Source organism: Neomonachus schauinslandi, chromosome 12 (assembly GCF_002201575.2).
Source record: "Neomonachus schauinslandi chromosome 12, ASM220157v2, whole genome shotgun sequence".
Taxonomy (NCBI): Eukaryota; Metazoa; Chordata; class Mammalia; order Carnivora; family Phocidae; genus Neomonachus; species Neomonachus schauinslandi.
Window position 1 is genome coordinate 63,552,194 of NC_058414.1, and position 20,228 is coordinate 63,572,421.

A 20,228-nucleotide genomic window follows, 5' to 3' on the forward strand; every position below is an offset into this window, starting at 1 on the left:
TTTTTAATTTTATTTTATTATGTTATGTTAGTCACCATACATTACATCATTGTAGTGTTCCATGATTTATTGTTTGTGTATAACACCCAGTGCTCCGTTCAATACATGCCCTCTTTAATACATTCTTCACATTTTTGCAATTTCTCAAAACTTCCTTTATAATCTTATTTTATTTTATTTTTTTTTTTTTAAAGATTTTATTTATTTATTTGACAGAGAGACACAGCGAGAGAGGGAACACAAGCAAGGGGAGTGGGAGAGGGAGAAGCAGGCTCCCCGCAGAGCAGGGAGCCCGATGTGGGACTCGATCCCAGGCCCCTGGGATCATGACCTGAGCCGAAGGCAGTCGCTTAACCAACTGAGCCACCCAGGCGCCCTATAATCTTATTTTAGATACGCAGCTGCCCCCAACACCTACTGTCAGGAAAGTTTCAGATGTAGTCTTGTCTACATTACTATGAATCCAGAGCATCACCTCTGCCAGAAGCCTTTGCACTGCAAGTCTCTTTATTACAAAATTAAAATTCCTTAGAAAAATTCTGAGCACAGGCAAAATGAGTAGGAAAAGTATTTTGAAGAGCAGGAAATAGTTCCTAATTTGAAAACTCATGTCTACACAAAATCCTGCACATGGATGTTTATAGCAGCTTTATTCATAGTTGCCAAAAGCTTGGAAGCAACCAGGATGTCCTTTAGTAGGACAATGGAATATTATTCAACACTAAATAGAAATGAGCTATCAAGCCATGAAAAGACATGGTAGACCTTTAAATGCGTATTACCATGTGAAAAAAGACTATTTGAAAAGGCTATACACAGTCTGCTCCCAACAATACAACATTCTGAAAAAGGCAAAACTATGGAGACAGCAAAAAGCTCAGTGGTTGCCAGAAGTTAAAGGGAAGAGAGGGATGAATAAGGCAGAGCACAGAGGACTCTTAGGGCAGCGAAACCACTCATTACGACATTATAATGGTGGATACTTGTGCTGTAAGACATTTGCCCAAGTCCATGGAATGTACAACCCAACTGTAAATGGTGGACTTTGGATGATTATGATGTGTCAGTGTGGGTTCATCAGTTGCAACAAATGTACCCACCTGGAGGGTACATTGATGGTGGGAGAAGCTCAGCATGTGAAAATAAGAGATATGTGGGAACTCTCTGCATTTCCCACTCAATTTTGCGGCGACCCTAAAACTGCTCTTAAAAACAATGTCAATTAAAAAAAATTTCAAGTATCAGCAAACGAGCAAGAAAAGCATTTTAAAGAACCGGAGATACTTCCAAAAGCCTCTGCATTTACAGTGCTGGCAGCTACTTTGCTAAGGCTTCTCAACTCAGAGCAGTCACTGTGGCCACGGGGTCAACATGGGGTCTTCTGCTTTATCGGTTCAGGAATGTCAGCTTCGTAACCTTGAGTGCTTCTTTCTTCCCTCCTTCATGGAATTGTTGCAGTTATAGAAGAGTGCATATCCTGATAGAATAGCTCAATAAAGAGTAGTTACTGTGATTTTTGTCATTATTTAATACATCCCAGGAGAATTTCATGGGTTGTAATAGGGAAATTTGAAAAAAAAAGAAAAGAAAAAGCCAATTTGTTTTATGCCCACCACACACGTATGTATACATATACATACATATGTACATCCAATGTGTGTAGGTTTTTCATCCACCTGCCCTGTAGTTGGCTCATTAAAAATCCACTGCATTTGTGGAAATGCTTTCCCACAGAAAACCATCATTTATCAGACCTGATAAAATAGAAATGGTTCAGAACGAGACCTGTAATACTTTAGTCCTGTTCTCCTGACATGTTAATTTGTTCATCAATTTGTGTAAAGGATAAAAAGAAAGAAAGAAATAAGAAAAATTTTTAAAAATGTAAGTGGGGAAAGAAAATATGGTGTAGATTTTTGTGCACAAATAATAAAAGGATGGTTTTATGAACAGGAAAAAATTATATGCAAGCACAAAACACTTGTTACCTACAAAAAGGGGCTTTGTTTTTCTTTTTCCTTCATTAAACCTTTTGTTGCTATGGAAATTTCTTTGTGTTGAGGTTTTCAGTACTTGTTCAAAAACTTAAAAATATTTACTGATTATCATGCTCCAGAATTTGCATTTATTTTTAATATTTTTTTAGGAGATTGGGTTTTAAATACTGTGTTTTTTGAAATCAGGATTATTGTTTGACCATTTTGTTACTTACATTTCTCCATTACTTGCTCCAGCAAGCCTTATCTCCCGCATAATGGCCACTTTCTGAAGGGGTCCTAAACAAGCCTCAAGAAAAAACAGCCCAAATAACTTTATGATCCCATGCTCCAGCCCTGACATTTGCAAAATGCCATTGTTCTGATCTCAGTGCAGCAAAACAATGACAGTTTCAACTGAGCTTTCCTTCTACTTGGAAGAGAAAAACACATAACAAATAATTTGGACAATTTCAGATAGATTGAAGTTCTATGAAGACAAGGAAACACCGTAATAGTATAAAGAGGGACTCTGGGCAAGAGAAGAAAGCTTTTTAAGGGGGTAGGCAGGGAAATTTTGTGAGAGGGCAACACCTGAGTAGAACTTGACTGATAAAAAATATTCCAGGGAGAACTCCCTATGAATATAAAAGCCCTAGAGCTGAAATGAGCCTGAACTGTGTTCCGGGAAGATCAGCACAGCCATGATGGCGGGAGCACAGGGGAGCTTCAGGGAAGTAGTTCAAGATAACATGAACAAGATCACATTGGGCATGAATTTTATGCTGAACATAAAGGAAAACCATCAAAGAATTTTTAAATTGGGGAGCAAAACTTTCTTATTTATTTCACAAAATGTACTCTGGTACATAACAATGGATTCCAGAAGGAAGAGATATGCAAAACCAGGAAGGAGGTTATAGCAGTGGACCAAGCAACTGAGGAGAGAGAGTGAAAGAGGGTTAGCATTGGGTGTGATGAAAAGTGGTTAGTTAAGGGATACATTTCATAATGTTATGACATAGGACTGTGCTGAGGAACCAATGGATAATTTTTATTATTATTATTATTCAAGAAAAGATGAATTACATGAAATACATTTTCAAAATTAACAGGGATAATATTGTGATTTTTCCCCCTTTGTTTTTATTTCAATTCCAGCGTTAACATACACTGTGTTAACAGTGTTAACGTACAGCGTTATATTAGTTAGATGAATGGATAAAAATGACATCACACACACACACACACACACACACACACTGGAATATTATTCATCCATAAAAAGGGATTTTTTCCTTTTTGATTATTAACAGGTATTTAATATTAATTAATTCTTGCATTTCTAAAATTGTATCTCCTTGGTCTTGCTTTATTAATTCCTTTGAAGTACTATACATTTCCTTAGATTTCCTTAGATTTTTAAATTTATATGTATAATTGTGATTGACTTATAATTTTTATCTGTATAGGATTTTTAAAACAATATTTATGCATGCTTTAGAATTTAGAAACTTTCTGTTTTTATGCTCTGGATTAGAATATTTCATATGGCTTTAAATGATAAAGTTCCTTACTGGTTTGGTAGAATTCCCTTGTGAAACTATTTGAACCTGGTGCTTTTTGTTTAGAGGTAGCTCAATAACAACATTTTGAATTTCTTCTGTGGCAATTAGTCTGTTTAGGATTATTTCTACATTTTCTAGAGTCAATTTGCTAATTTATATTTTCTTAGAAATGTAACCACAGCAAAGGAAACTATCAATAAAAGTATTTTTATTTCCAGGTATATTCTGATTTCTAAGTATTATCATAATTTTCCAGGAATACTTGTTTTGACTTTTTTCCTATTTCAATATTTAATTTCTAGTTTTGTTGTGACCAGAGAATATTGTCTGTAGCTTTCTACTTTGGGGACTTAACTGATGTTTCATCTGTGGTCTAATACACGGTCAGTTTTTATGACTGTCTCATGAACTCTGTCTTTTGGTTCAGATTTCAACATGTGGTTAAAAATGGGTATTTCTTTTTTGTATATGAATCTGCCATGTTTTTTACTTTCTTTATAGAAAATATTTATATATATATATATATATATATATATATATATATATATATATCAGTTCTCCTAGCTACACTTGTGAGTACATTCCCATTCTCTAAAGAAGAGGGTCTGAGGTAAAGATAGAGTTGTCAGGTCCCTAAGGATACCAATTTGACTGTTCCATGGGGAAAAAAAGAAAAAGTGGAGGGCACATAGCAGATATGTTTACCTAGATCTAAAAGTATGTATGCCAAGTCCAGACTTACATGATCAGATGTGTTCCTATATTGGATACTACTCTTAAAGCTACTGTATCTTCAAACCTTAGCATACTATTCAGTTTTATAAAAAAATATAAGGACTCTTTCTATGCACTATATAGAAATATCTCCATGAGAAATGTAGTGAAGAAAGCTAGGTGAAATACAATGTATATAATATGTGTAAAAAAAGGAAGGGAAGAGAAAGAATTTCTATTTGTAATAACTTGTATAAGCATAATGAAATTCTAAAATGACCGTCTGAAACTTTGGAAATTGATGTGAAAGTGGGGAGAAATGCGTAGCAGAAATACTTTTTCATTATTTACTTTTATAAAAATTTTAAGCTATATGAAAGTTGTACCTGATCAAAAATTTAATCAATGCATTAAAATCAATATCATAAAGGACTAATAAGTCCACAAAAAATGCATCTAAGTATTTCCCGGGATCCAAAGAACCCCAATTTGAGAAATTCTTGTTTTTCAAGTTTGTTTTTTATAGCAATACATGGACATGAAAAATATTCACAGAGTACAAAACTGAAAGTTAACTTTCCATCATGTTGTCAGAAATATCTCTGTGCATAACTACCAGCTTTCTGGGTGTGTGTTTGTGTATGTGCTTGTGCATACATTGTATATGGGTACCTGAACATTTTATGGGTTGGAATTGACAACACTTGCAATTCTTTTCATAATTTTCAGTCTCTGCTGGATTTCTACTTCTAAGTAAACTTTAGTAATTTGTGTTTTCAAAACATATTATCACTTTAATCCGAATTTTCAAATTTGCTTTATAGATTTCTTTGTAATAGACTCCTATTATCTTTTTAAAGCCCTGTGCATGACAATATATCTATTTCTTTTTTTATCTCCATCCTGGTATATTACTGCTTTATCTTCTTTTAGCTTAATAATCAACAAGCTTCCTTAAAGTGCATTTTCTTTTTTTTTTTTTTAAAGATTTTATTTATTTTTATGACAGAGAGAGACAGCGAGAACAGGAACACAAGCAGGGGGAGTGGGAGAGGGAGAAGCAGGCTTCCCGCTGAGCAGGGAGAGCCCAATGTGGGACTCGATCCCAGGACCCTGGGATCATGACCTGAGCCGAAGGCAGATGCTTAACGACTGAGCCACCCAGGAGCCCTAAAGTGCATTTTCATAGCAGTATTTTCAATAATACAGCTGCTACATAAATTTGCCAATTCTACTCTTTGTTTCTATTTTCTAATTTATTAATATCTACCATATCATGTATTATTTATTTTTCCTTTCCTTAAATTTAATTGGTTGTTAGTTTCTTGAGTTCAGACTTAATTTGTTTTTATTTCCAATTATAATTTTATCATCATTAAAACATATGAATTAATTTTTGATGACATTTTATTATATTGTATCATCGCTTGCTTAAGAGAACAACTTTAAATTTTCCATATGGTTAAAATATTGGCCTAACTGTATTGTGGTCAAATGATAACTTTATGTTTTGACTTTGAAGAAGCTACCAAGGTTTTCTTTGTGGCCTACAAAATAATTAATAGGATTCACTCTCTGCTTATAGGATAAGATCTTTGATATAAATATATACTAAATGAAGCCTTACAATTATAATTTTTAATAATTTTGCCTAATATTTCCTATTTGATTTTTCACAGCCTGGACAATGTCTTTAAGAATTTAAACTCTAATTATTTTTTTAAAAGATTTTACTTATTTATTTGAAAGAAAGTGAAAGAGAGAGAGAGCAAGCATGAGCAGGGGGCAGGATCAGAGGGAGAGGGAGGAGCAGACTCTCCACTGTGCAGAGAGCCCGACGCGGAACTCAATCCCAGGACCCCGGGATCATGACCTGAGCCAAAGGCAGATGCTTAACCAACTGAACCAGCCAGGCACCCTGAATTCTAATTATTATTTTATTAATTTATATTTTGAGACGAACAGAAATTTCCATACTATATAAACCATTAGATGAAAGCAACTGCTCTCTTAAGAACTTGATCTCAGTGAGAACAAGCAGTACCTTAACATGGGGACAGATCATCAGATGACTCAAGGATAGAGAACACTACTTTGATATTGATTATGTTCTCTCTTATGTATTCCTTATTTTTTTTTTTAAGATTTTCTTTATTTATTTGACAGAGAGACACAGCTTGAGAGGGAACACAGGCAGGAGGGAGTGGGAGAGGGAGAAGCAGGTCTCCCGCAGAGCAGGGAGCTGGATGTGGGGCTCCATGCCAGGACCCTGGGATCATGACCTGAGCCGAAGGCAGACGCTTAATGACTAAGCCACCCAGGCGCCCCGTATTCCTAATTTTTTATCAAATTTTACCATCCAACTATGTATCTACCAAAAAAAGATTTCTATGCTTTCACATATGATTAACTTATTTCAAACAATTACCAATAAAATATAATCCCAACACAAGGAGAACCCTAAAATTGAACATTCTGGGAATTTACACTTGATTTTAACATGTTTGTATAAATGGCCACTCTTTCTTAACAAAGATTTTAAGAGGAATGCATATTCAGAATCACGAACTGAAATATACCGCAAATAGCACCTGCAATTTCAAAGCAACCAAAGCTTCATTTTGTGTATGGATATCAGTGAAAGGACAGATGGTTAACACACTCTTTCAACCACACTACCACTTACAGGGCATTATCTTTGACAATGACAGGCACTAATACAATCAATTTTACCTTTGCGTATTATGTGAATGTTCTCTTTGTCAAAAAACTAAACTTCAGTTGAGGCAACACGGAAAAAGTCAATTCTAGGTCCTTTTTAAAAAATCAAATAAATGAAGAAAATGAATGGCTATTGTATTTTCAGGCCATGTAAGCACTGGCTTGTAGAAAAGATATTCTATATATCTGTTCAGGAGTATTGCAGCTCTTGGTTTTTTGTTTTTGCTTTTGCTTTTTTTAAAGATTTTATTTATTTATTTGACAGAGAGACAGACAGTGAGAGAGGGAACACAAGCAGGGGGAGTGGGAGAAGCAGGCTTCCCACTGAGCAGGGAGCCCGATGTGGGGCTCGATCCCAGGACCCTAGGATCATGACCTGAGCTGAAGGCAGACGCTTAACGACTGAGCCACCCAGGCGCCCCTATTGGAGCCCTTGTTAAAATGGTTCTGTGATGATAAAGAACCAAGCCTGAAAAAGACTCTTCATAGAATTATAAGATGTTATATATAGTAGGAATACCAAAGATCATTTGAAATGTATCAGTTAAGTTCATTACAAGAAACAGATGGCATGTCTAAAATAGGATAATTCCAGCAGAGTTTTTAAAAGGCACTAATTGGCAAAGGCATGGGAAATATGTAGGGAAATGATGAAGGATGATGCAGTACCTTGGAGTTAGTAATAGTGAGATGCATTTAGTTCCCCCTAAGCCTGAATAAATAAGGGGACTTGCATGTTAAAGAAGGCTTATATGGAGACTACCAACTTGGGAAGTGTTATGAACTCAACTGATGGACATGGCCAGCTTAATAATAGTACAGGGAGGGAGCTAAGAAAATAAACACCTAACCTACCTCTCTTCCCTTTTCCAATCTCCTGCTAGGGCTACCCATAGGCCAAACCCAACTGGGAATCAGAAAGCCAAGGGATCTATACATGTTATTTATAAAAGTCAACCTCCTAGGAAAAAGAGCCAAGTGCAGAAGCCAAAGGCATACCTAGAAAGGTCAACAAAAGATGTACAACACATGACCCAGTGATCTAAACTTTTAGATGAATACTTTGAGCCTAGTTGAGGAAGTGACTTGCTCAGGTTCAACAAGCAAGTTAAAATCAGAACTAAAACCAGAGACTCCCAATCTAGTTCCCATTTCATGGTAGTCAGCTGTGTCCTACTTGCAAAATATCTTGCTTTGGGGAAACTGTCGTGATCGGAAAGGCTCTGACGAGGCTCCTGTATCAAAAAGACAAAGTAAGTACATGTAGCCTTTTCTCCCTTCATTCTGGTGTTCAATCACTGTGTTACAAACCACCCCCAAAATTACAGCACTGAATGGCAACAATTTTTTCATGCTTATGGATTCTGTGACTCAGAAATTTGGACATGAAGCAGCAGAAGTGACTTTTTTCTGATGCACAATATTTGGGGGCTATCCAGGAAGTCTTGAATAACTGCTTAATAATGAAATGGCTGAATGGCTGGTATCATCTGAGGACTTCCTCATTAATGTGTCTACTATTGAGGCTGGGATGACTAGGAGGTCAGGCTAGCTGGGACTAATGAGCAGAGCATCTATACATGATCTCTCCATGAGGCTTGGGTTTCTCAGTGCAGGTGGACAGATTCTAAGTGGGAGAATCCTGAAAGGAGCATCTAAAGAGCGAGTTTTCCAAGAAACCAAAGCAAAAGCAGCCTTGCTTCTTGTGAACTAGCCTTGTGACTTACACTCTGTCTGTTATGCTAAATTCTTTGGGTTACGAATGAGTGACTAAGGACAGGTCATATTCAAAGGGAAGGGAATTACATACCAACTCTTGATGGGAGAGTAGCAAGATCACCGTGCAGAAGAGCATGTGGGCTAGGAGATATTGTTGTGGACGCTGTAGGAAAATATAATTTTCCTCATCTTCCAAAGACAACATTTAAATAAAAGCAAAGAAATTTAAAAGTATGAGTTGATAATTGAATAAGAGACTAGAGTTAGGAGTCATCTGAGGAAAGAAACACCAAAAAATTTTTGGTAGAAAGAAACGGAATAGAAGAGCCATAACTGATGGCGTAGAGTACATAAGCCCACATCTAGTAAATGCAGAGAAGACAAACCCACAAAGATGCTATTCTGTCTCTAGAAGTACAGAGAAGCACAGGACTCAGAAATGCCAGGTAAAAACAGGAGTGTGGGCTGTGCAAATGGGGATATTAATTTTCTGAGCATGTAATTGTCAATACTCCTGTCAGGCTGTATAGAAAAATTCATGTAAACTAGTCATTTATGTGTCTGATCTTTAAAAAAAAAAAAAAAATCATGTTTTTGCCTCAGGAAATCGAGCAGCTACAAAACAAAGACACTAAAATTCTGGCAGTTAGCTCCCCACCCAATTACCTAAAACAAACTCTTTCAGAAAATATTGGAGTAAGGAACATTTCTCAATTTACTTGAAGGAGCTAACATGAATCTGACACTAAAACAAAGGAATAATATTACAACAAAAAAAGATTGAAGATCAACATCCTCAAGGAACATGGATACAAAAGTTCTAAATCTAACTAGGAAATCTAACTTAGAAGTATATAAAGAATATAATACACCATGAAGAACTGGGGTCTATCTCAGGAAAGCTAAGTAGGTTCAATTATTTTAAAACTCAATTGATACAATTCCTGTAATAAACAGAATAAAGGAAAAAATCATGATATCTCAATACCTATAGAAAAAGCACTTGATAAAACCTAACATCCTTCATGATAAAGACTTCAGCAAACTACTTATAGAATAAAACTTTCTCGGGGTGCCTGGTGGCTCAGTCAATTAAGTGTCCAACTCTTGATTTTGGCTGAGTTCATGATCTCTGGGTTGTGAGATCAAGCCCTGCACTGGGCTTCACATTGGGCATGGAACCTGCTTAAGATTCTCTCTCTCCCTCTCCTTTTGCCCCTCCCAACCTCCCCTCTAAAAAAAAATAAAGAAAATAAATAAAACTTTCTCAATTACAATAAAAAGAATCTATTAAAAAAAAACCTCCAGAAAATACCATGCTTTTTATGTTGGAAGACTGAACATTTTACCCATAAGATTGGAAGGAAGGGAAGTAGGTCTATTTTCAGCAGTCTTACACAAGATTGTACTGAAACTTCCCCACAAAATCTCTAGGCGCCAGAGTCTTCCCTGATGAATCCCTACAAACATTTAAAAAAATAACACAAACTCTTCCAAAAAATTGAAGATGTCTCATTCTGTAAGTCCAGCCTTCCTCTAATACCAAAACCAAACACAGAAAAAGAAAATTACAGGCTAACATCAATCATAAGCACAGATGTAAGAAAGTCATTTAAAAATTAGAAAATTGAATCCAAGAACATATAAATATGATAATACATCATAATCTAGTCAGTTTTGTTCCAGGAATACAAGATGGGTTTAACATTTGAAAACCCATTAATGTAATGCACTGTGTTAAAAGAATAAAAAAAGAAAAAAATATTATCATCTTGATAGATACAGAAAAAGCATTATACAAAAGTCAACATCCATTCCTGATTAAAACTCTCAGCAAAGTGGAAATGGAAGGGAATTTCTTCAACCTTATTAAGAGCATCTATGAAAAACCTCAACTAATATCACACTTTATGGTGAAAAACTGAGTATTTCCCCCCAAAGATTATTAACAACAAAAAAGGATTCCATTATCAGCACTTCTATTTAATATTGCATTGGAGGTTTTAGTGCAAGAAAATGATGTAAAAGTCATCCGGATTGGAAAGAAAGAAGTAAAACTGTCTTATTTGTAGAAGATGTTGATCTACAAAGAAAATCCTATGGAATCTATAATAAAAAGCTACTAGCATCAGTAAGAAATTTCAGCAAGGTTGCAGAATATAAGAACTATATCAGAAATCAATTTTATTCCTAAATCCTACCAATGAATTATCAGAAAGTTGAATTAAAATAATACCATTTAACAACAGCATCAACACATAAAGTTCTTAGGGACACACACATGACAAAAATTGTGAAAGATAGGTTTGCAGAAAAAACCACAAAATATTGCTTAGAGAAATTAAAGCAGATCTTAACACATGGAGAGAGATGCCATGTTCACAGATCAGAACACCCAATATTTTTAAGATGTCATTTCTCCAAATCAATCTATATTTTTACTGCAATCCCACTCAAAATCCCAATAAGAACTCTGTAGAGATTCACAAGCTGAATATGAAATTCGCTTGGAAATGCAAAGCAAGGACATAGAACATCTCTACAACTTTTAAAAGAACAAAGTTGGAGAACAGATGTTCAATGTCATTAGTCATTAGGGAAATGCAAATTAAAATCATAATTATATACCACTAAATACTTACTAGAATGACTGAAATTAAAAAGACTCAATATATCAAGCCTTGGCAAGAATGTGAAGGAGCTGGAACTCTCATTCCACTCCTAGGTGTTTTCCTAAAAGAAAAGTATATACTCATGCAAAGACTTTTATGAGTGTACACAATAGCTTTATTTGTAATAGTCCAAACTGAAAACAACCCAAATATCCATGAAAAGTGAACAGTAAACAAAATGCAGTATATTCATATAATAGAATACTACTAACCAGTAAAGCAGAATGAATTATTGATACACACAATAACACAAATGAATCTTAAAATAATTAACTTGAATGAAATAAACACAAAAATTTTTCATGCCTTATGATTCTATTTATATAAGGTTGTAGAAAATGAAAACTAATCTATAATAACAGAAATAGATCAATGGTTTCCTGAGGAAGGGAGTTGCCTGAAGAAATGTATTCCAAGAGGGCACAAAGAAACTTTTGGGGTAACAGGTATATTACCCACATTGTAGTGATGATTTTTTGGGTGCATGAATTGTCAAAACTTATCAATATGCACACTTGAAATATGTACAGTTTATTGTATGACAATATTACCTCAATAAATTTGCTTTAAAAAAATTATTAGCAACTGAATAGGCAATGAAACCCAGGGAGAAAATATTCCAAATACGTATATCTGAGAAAGGATTTGTAGCCAGAATATATTTAGCTTAAAAATCTCATACCTTCTAAAAGGAAAAAAAAAGTTTAAAAAATTTTTAAATAGGCAAAAATTTAACAAAAGAAGATACCTAAATGGCTAATGCTAAGCACATAAAAAAGATGCTCTATTTCATCACCACAGAAATGCAAATTAAAACCACAGGAGATCTGACTGTATACCTACTACAATGACTACACTAAAAACACTGAAGATCCAAGGTTAGCAAAGACATAAAGATACCTGAGATCTCCCACATTGCTGGTGGGAGTGTAAAATGATAATAATATTGCGAAAGTGTCTGGAAGTTTCTAAAAAAGTTATCTTTTTTGGGTGGGAGAGGGAGTGGGTGGGAGAGGGAGAAGCAGGCTTCCCGCGGAGCAGGGAGCCCAATGCGATGCAGGGCTTGATCCCAGGACCTTGGGATCATGACCTGAGCTGAAGGCAGTTGCTTAACGACTGAGCCACCCAGGCGCCCCTCTCCTAGGAATTTTCTTAAAAGAGATAAAAACGTCTGTGCACAAAGAGTCTTTTTATAAGAACGTTCCTAGCAGGGTTTTTGTTGTTGCTCTTGTTTTACATAAAACATTTCGAAGTTTATTTTCTAAACATGAACATAGGCAGAATTGGGATATTTGAGAAAATTTGAAAATTTTCCTTGTTCAGTTTTCTTTTTTAAAATTGAGATATAATTGATATACACCCTTATATTCATTTCAGGTGTACAACATAATGATTTGATATTTGTATATATCATGAAATGATCACCACAATACGTCGAGTTAACATCCATCAACACACATTACTTTTTTTTCTTGTGATGAGAACTTTTAAGATCTATTCTTTTAGCAACTTTCAAATAAGCAATACACTATTATCAACCATGGGCACCATGCTGCACATTACAGCTTCATGACTTGTTTTATATCTGGAAGTTTGTGCCTTTTGACCTTCTTCACCCGTTTTACCCAACCCACTCCCACTCCCTCCTCTGGCAACTACCAATCTGCTCTATGTATGAAGTCAGGCTTTTCGTTCTTTCTTTCTTTCTTTCTTTCTTTCTTTCTTCCTTCCTTCCTTTCTTTCTTTCTTTCTTCCTTTCTATCGTTCTTCCTTCCTTTCTTCTTTCTTTCTTCCTTTCTTTCTTTTTTTGTTAGATTCAACATATAAACGTCAGCACATAGTACTTGTCTTTGTCTGACTTATTTCACCCACCATAATGCCCTCAAGGTCCATCTATATTGTTGTAAATGGCAAGAGTTTCTGCTTCTTATGGCTGAATAATAAAATAGTGGAATATTATTTTAATTCACAATATTCCAGAATTGGAAACAACCCAAACGCCTATCTGTAGGAAACTAAATAAACCAATTGAAATATATTCATACAATGACATATTACTCAACAAGGGTTCCTCGGTGGCTCAGTTGGTTAAGCCTCAGACTTGATTTCAGCTCAGGTCATGATCTCAGGGTCAAGAGATTGAGACCTGCGTCGGGCTCCATGCTGTGAGTGGAGCCTGCTTTCTCTCTCCCTTTCCCTCTGCCCCTCCCTCCCTCACACTCTCTAAATAAATAAATAAATAAAATCTTTTAAAAAAGAAATATCACTCAAAAATAAACAGAAATATACTACTGAAATATGCAATAATCATGAATGAATCTCGAAAACATGCTTTGCAAAAGGAGCTAGGTATAGGAGTACATTCTGTGTGATTTCATTTAAGTAAGGTACTATAATAAGCAAAACTCTTCTATGGTGTTAGAAATCAAAAAGTGGCTGCTTGTAGCAAGTGCGGGCAGGGGTTGACCCCGGAACTTTGTGGGGGACAGACATACATATTCTATATCTTGTTTTGGGTAGTGTTGTGTGAGTGTATATTAGTTAAAGTTCACCGAGCTGTATGTAAATAGACCTTAGTTGAAATAAAGAAGAACAACCAGTGGGGCGCCTGGGTGGCTCAGTCGGTTGAGCGGCTGCCTTCAGCTTGGGTCGTGATCCCAGAGTCCTGGGATTGAGCCCCACATCGGGCTCCCTGCTCAGTGGAGAGCCTGCTTCTCCCTCTCCCTCTGCCTGCCTCTCTGCCTTCTTGTGCTTTCTCTCTCTCTCTGTCAAATAAATAAATAAAATCTTTAAAAAAAAAAAAAAGAAGAACAACCAGTGAGTTAATTTCCAAATAATAATGCAAAAGAATATCCCGAGAGGAAATGTGTCTCTAGGTAGTGTCTTTAGATAAAATAGCCCAGTGACAACCCAAAACAATGGATTCCAACCCCAGCCAAACTATCATTCAAACAAACAAACAAAAAGCTCTTTCACATATGAAGTGACTCAAAAATGCTTTTCTTCCCCCATTCATTATTGGGGAGTTGGTTGAAAATATTCTCTAACAAAATAAGAGAATAATTAAGAAAGAGGAAGACATGGTATCTTTAAAAACAGTGAATCCAAAATTGGAAAGTAATAAAAGAAAGCTTTCAAAGTAACAGTTTTATGGATGTATAGAGAGCAATTTATACAGATTGGGGGATGAGAAGGAAGAATTTCAAGAGGGAGTTGTTTGGGAAAGAGGCGGCTTCTTGATATGTGTAATTTAGAACAACTTAAGGGGTGATAAATGTTAACTGTGTATGAAAAAAATTAAAGCAAACAATCTCACAAGTTTTAAGGAATATAGCCCCTTACATGCCCAAGTAAAGAAATACAGAATGGAAACATTCTGGTAGAAAGCATGGTATTCATTTAAACATGGATTAAACAGTAAATAACTGTAATAGTTCCTAATGTCACTTTATTTTATTTTTTTTAAAGGACAAGGAGCACAAGTCGGGGAGAGGGGTAGAGGGAGAGGGAGAGAGACAGAGAGAGAATCTCAAGCAGGCTCCACATTCAGCACAGAGCCAGATGCAAAGGCTCGATCTCACAACCCTGATGTCGTGACCTGAGCCAAAATCAGGAGTCCAAGGCTTAACCTACTGAGCCACCCAGGTGCCCCCCTAATGTCACTTTAAATAATTTTCCCTTGCTTTTAGAAGAATCTTCTAGAATCTACTCTTTCTTTTATTAAAAATAAATAACTGAAATTCAGCAAATGTTTCAGCTTCAAATCAGCTTGTTTTCCTTCTGTTTAATTCATGTAAAAATTAAATTTAATACCTTCTTACCAAAAATATTATATTATGTAAAGTATCATCCCATTGTTATGGAAACTATTTCTCAGACTCTTTACTTAACCATAGACCCTTCCTCATGTATATATGCACAGAGAACTGCCGGGAATTATGCTTAACTGATGTTCATTGTATGAACTCAGTGGTAGAATTTGGGTGACTTTTTTTTTTTTAATTCTCATCCTTATACATTTTTATAATGATTGAATTTTCACAGTGAGAATATATCATTTCTATAAAGACAATGAAGAAAACAGCTTTGATAAAGGAATCTTCACAAAAGTGTGGTAATGTATTACAGCCTAAGGCTACATGGGGTGCTGTCATTTTAGCAGGAAAAATTCAGAAGCCAAGGTGCACATGGGAGCTGGCTAGCTGCTCACCTCTCTTTACCTCTGTACCTCAAAGGCTTGGCAGTTGCCCTTGCAGCGACGGCCTCTTATCCCTCATGCCCTTCCTTGGAGCAAACTGTCAGACCACAAAACACTATAGCCAAGGTACTTGGTGTGACCAAACAACTGCTTAGTTGTTCTCAATTCCAACAAAATTCAGAGAGATATGGGTGTAAGGCAGAAGAGCAGAAGCATAGGGACCTCTGTCAGTTATCATCTTAACAGGGATTTGGTAAGAATAAGAATCAAGTTTTGGATAATCACTTGGGAAGGTCAAGTCCAAGAAAGGATGGAAGAACTGCAGACAAGGAGGGTAATGATGTCACATGCTCATTCATTCAGTGCATTCCATCCTTATCTATCAACTGGTAGTTTTTGAGCACCTGACACTGTGTCTACTGTTGGGTATGTAGAGTAAACAGGGTAGACCTGTTTCTTGCCCCCTTCTCACTTCAATTTAGTGGGAAAGAGAGAAAAGAATCAAGTAAATAATTGAAGATTGTGGTCAGTGCTCTAAAGGAAACAAGCAGCAGTTGTGATTAAACTGGGTGATTAACATAACATAATAATAAAAAAAAATAACAGGGTGGGGGCGCCTGGGTGGCTCAGTCGGTTAAGCATCAGCCTTTGGCTCAGGTCATGATCCCATGGGCCTGGGATCGAGCCTGCGTTGGGCTCTCTGCTCAGCGGAGAACCTGTTTCTCCTTCTCCCTCTGCCCACCACTCAGCCTCCTTGTGTTCTCTCGCTCTGTCAAATAAATAAATAAAATCTTAAAAAAGAAAATCACAGGGTGAACAGAGAAGGTCTGTCTGGGAAGAGGTAATCATTAGATGTGATGGAGTCAAGTGCTTTCCTTGCAAAAAGTGCGGAGACTCGAAGGTAGGAAGGGGTTTGGTGAACTCGAGGACCTGACACAAGTGAGGAAGGGGGCCAGTGACCACCTAGACCAGCAGCAGCACCCAGAGGCAATTTGTGAGCTGCACCATTTTGCAAAAGAGGCCTCAAGTTCTAGCTTCAATGCTATCTTAGGGGACATGTCCTCAGAGGTTGCTGTAGTGGGTTCAGTGATGATCCTCCAAAAGATATGTCCACCATATCCTGTGAATGTGACCTTATTGGGCATAAAAAGGTCTTTGCAGATATAATCAAGCTAAGGATCTCCAGATAAAACCATCCTGGATTAGGATGGGCCCAAACCCCATGACCAACATCCTCATTCTGACAAGAGGAAAGATAAGAGGAAAAGGCACAGAGAAGACCATGAGGTTGGAAGGAAATATGCATATGCTGCTCTTAGCCACAGAAGGCCTAGAACCACCAGAAGCTGGAAGAAGAAAGGAGGATGCTCCTTTATAGCTTTCAGAGGGAGCATGACCCTGCTGACACCTTGATTTTGGACTCTGACATCCAAATCTATGAGAAGATAAATTTGTGTTGTTTTAAGCCACCCAGTTTGTGGTCATTTGTCATAATCCCCCTATAAAACTAATATGGTTGCCAAGGTTTTCACCTGTTTTCCCTTCTTTCTCAGAATGATAAGAGGGAAACAGACAAGGTTTCCTAGAACTTGAGGTTTGGCTTGACCCACCCACCCATCACAAGGGCACTAGCTTTGTCCCAAAGGCACAGCCCAAGGCTGCTTAACCTGGTTTATCAAACCCTCTTGCCCAGTGTATTTCACAGAGATGTAGTTGTCTCTGGCTATTGTAGATGTTTGGCTCTTGAGACGCTGTACTGTTCTGGGATCCTGATATTCCCTTTTGGCCATCATGTAAACAATCTATATTAAATCTCTCAGGAAAATGGGTTTTCCTTCTGCATTGATGTATTTTGTTTTATACATCTTCCCATCTCCTGTGGGGGGATGTCCGTCTTTGACTTTAGACGTGTCCAAGTCAGTCTCACCTCAGGAAGAAGGATTCCAACTTTAGGATCTGAAAGCAGAGTTTTCAACTCCAATTCTATGAAGTGGCATCTACCTCCCCAAAAGAGAAGAAATCACTTTTAATGCTTCCATGCGCCATTCTACCTAAAATCTTCTTATTCCAGCTGGCTGGCTTTCGAGAGCTCTGTTCTTCTCTGGGAACCCACCAAGGAGTGCTTCCCATTGCAGAGACATACAAGGGGCCTCAGGCACAGTTTCTCAGCCCCTCCCCGCCAAGGCGGTCAGGAGTCGCTTGGTGGCGGAACAGCCTTCTGTGGAACACAGCGAAAGACAGAGGTGTAGAAAGTCCTCTCTTCTAGTAGTGGGGGGAGGAGGTTAGTCCGCCTAGTAAGACACTGTCTGCCTGGCTGGAAGGAGGAGTCTGTCACCATGAATGAGGCTGCACACAGAGCCAAGAGTGGTTCTATCCTAGGTAAAGAAGGGTGGGGCAGAACCTCGCAGGATGTAGCCTGGGCTCTAAAGCCCCGACTCCGAGAGGGAGGGAGCGAGAGCAAGAGAAGTGAGGTGACTGTAGGCAGAGAGGATGCCACAGACAGAAGGCGAGGAAGGCTGTCTCCACAGCCCAGTCCTCAGTGCCAGCCTCTGTGTCATGGTGGTAAGCCAGCTAGATTCCAGGCACCGGAGCCAAAGCCAAGAGAAGCCTAAAGTCTTTGCATCCTTTTCACCTGGGCTATTGGTCTCTATGTCAATGTCAGGGTCTTGCTCACCCACCTTCTCTGTGTGTTGAACCTTAACCAGACCAAATGTTAGAACCGTGAACAGAAAGTCACCTTTAAGACAATACAGTAAGATGTCAGCTCACCTAACTGTCCTCTGAAGTTTTTGGGCCCAGCTGTTGTTGATAACATAGAACACCACCAATCCAAACCCCATCAGAGAGAGTACTCTAAATTTCTTGCCTTCCCTTCACCTTTTAAGAAGTTCCCAAACCTGGCTGCTCAGCAGAATAACCTGGGAGAGCTTTTTAAATTACAGATGACCAAGCCTTACCTTTACTTGAATACCTGTGAGTAGGACCTAGAAATACACATTTTGAACACACAGTCCCCCCATGTCCTGATATGAATTGTCCAAGGGGAACTGGGTTTTGGGAATACCTGGTATATTCTACTGCAGTGGCCTTGGGACAGAGACCTTGTATCAGTCCTGTTTCCACACCCACCCTTGGCCCAGTGCGTAGAACATGGGAGACCCCACAAGTGCTTTTTGGCCTGAACTGAACTAATGAACACATATCCAAAGGACAGACAGGATGCTGTGGGGAACACCTGCAAGAATCAGTCACACCAACCACAGGGCATTTAAGTGGAATATCAAAAGATACACAGAAGAATGGCAGGCAAACTGGTGGGGGCGGGGGGGGATGATAAAGAACTTCCTCAACAAGAAGTGTTTTCCAAAAAGGGATGTGGAAGAAGGTGGAGCACCTGAGTCTGGGGGTGGGCTCTGGGGGAGACCCTGCCTGGCTCTTCCTCATTAAAAACTAAAATATGTGAGGCCGGCTCAGCCAGGAGGAACCCCTAGGTTCAGCCACAGAACTGACTGTGGGAGGCTTGTCACCCCTGTCTTTCTTTCTTTCTTTTTTTTTTAGATTTTAATTATTTATTTGCCAGAGAGAGAGAGAGGGAGAGTACAAGCAGGGGGAGTGGCAGGCAGAGGGAGAAGCAGGCTCCTCACTGAGCAAGGAGCCGGATGTGGGAATCAATCCCAGGACCCTGAGATCATGACCTGAGCCAAAGGCAGATGCTTAACTATCTGAGCCACCCAGGCGCCCCCATCCCTGTCTCTCTTTGACCTCTTCAACCCTCAGACTTCTCCAGTGCCATGTGGCCATGACACCTTCTAAGTGAAAAACCCGTTCTGTTCTTCCTCCCTCCCTCCTTCCCTCCCTCCTTCCCTCCCCCTACCCTTCCTTCTGTCCTTTCTTCCTTCTTTCCTCTTTCTTTCTTTGTTTCTCTCTCTCTCTCTCTCTCTCTGGCTTTCACCCCTGTCCCCCTCACTTGTTGCCTGCCCTTTGCCCTGTGACTTTTCTCTCCTTCTCTCAAAGTCCCCGGGGTCAGTCCCCTCTCTCTCTAGACCTTCATGGTCCTCTTCTGTAAATCTCAGTTCTCCACAGAAGGGAAGGGAGGAAAGAGGAGAGAAGAGAGAAGAAAGAAAGGAAGAAGGGAGAGAAAGAGAGAGGACAGGAGGGCAGAGTTAACCTTTATCAGAATCCATTCTGGCCAAAGTGCTTTCCTATAGGGTATCTTGTTTAATCCCCATGATAAACTGGTGAGATTGCTATTATTAGCTCCACTTTATACATGCGCAAACCAGGTTAGTAAGTAACTCTTCTCATATTACATAAGGATTTGCTTCTGCTGCAGACGCCCGCTACACTGGTTTGCCTCAGGTAGACAATTTCAGTGATCAGCCCCAATTTTGTGGTAAGAGGCAGGTTTATATTTTCTTGTTACCAGCAGTAATTATTAAATGCTACTATTTCATTGCCTTAGAATGGAAGATTGCAAGAGCCACACTTCCAGGGATAGTTCCTTGTTGATAAATATACCCAAAGAAAAATTTGAAGGTGTTTCTCTATTCAGAAGCAATTACTGCTAAGGAGAGCAAATCCCCAGTAGAGTTTTGACTTACTTCCTGGTTTGAGAGCTTCACTCTGGCTGGAGTCAGAGTTCCAGTTAAATTCTTCAGAG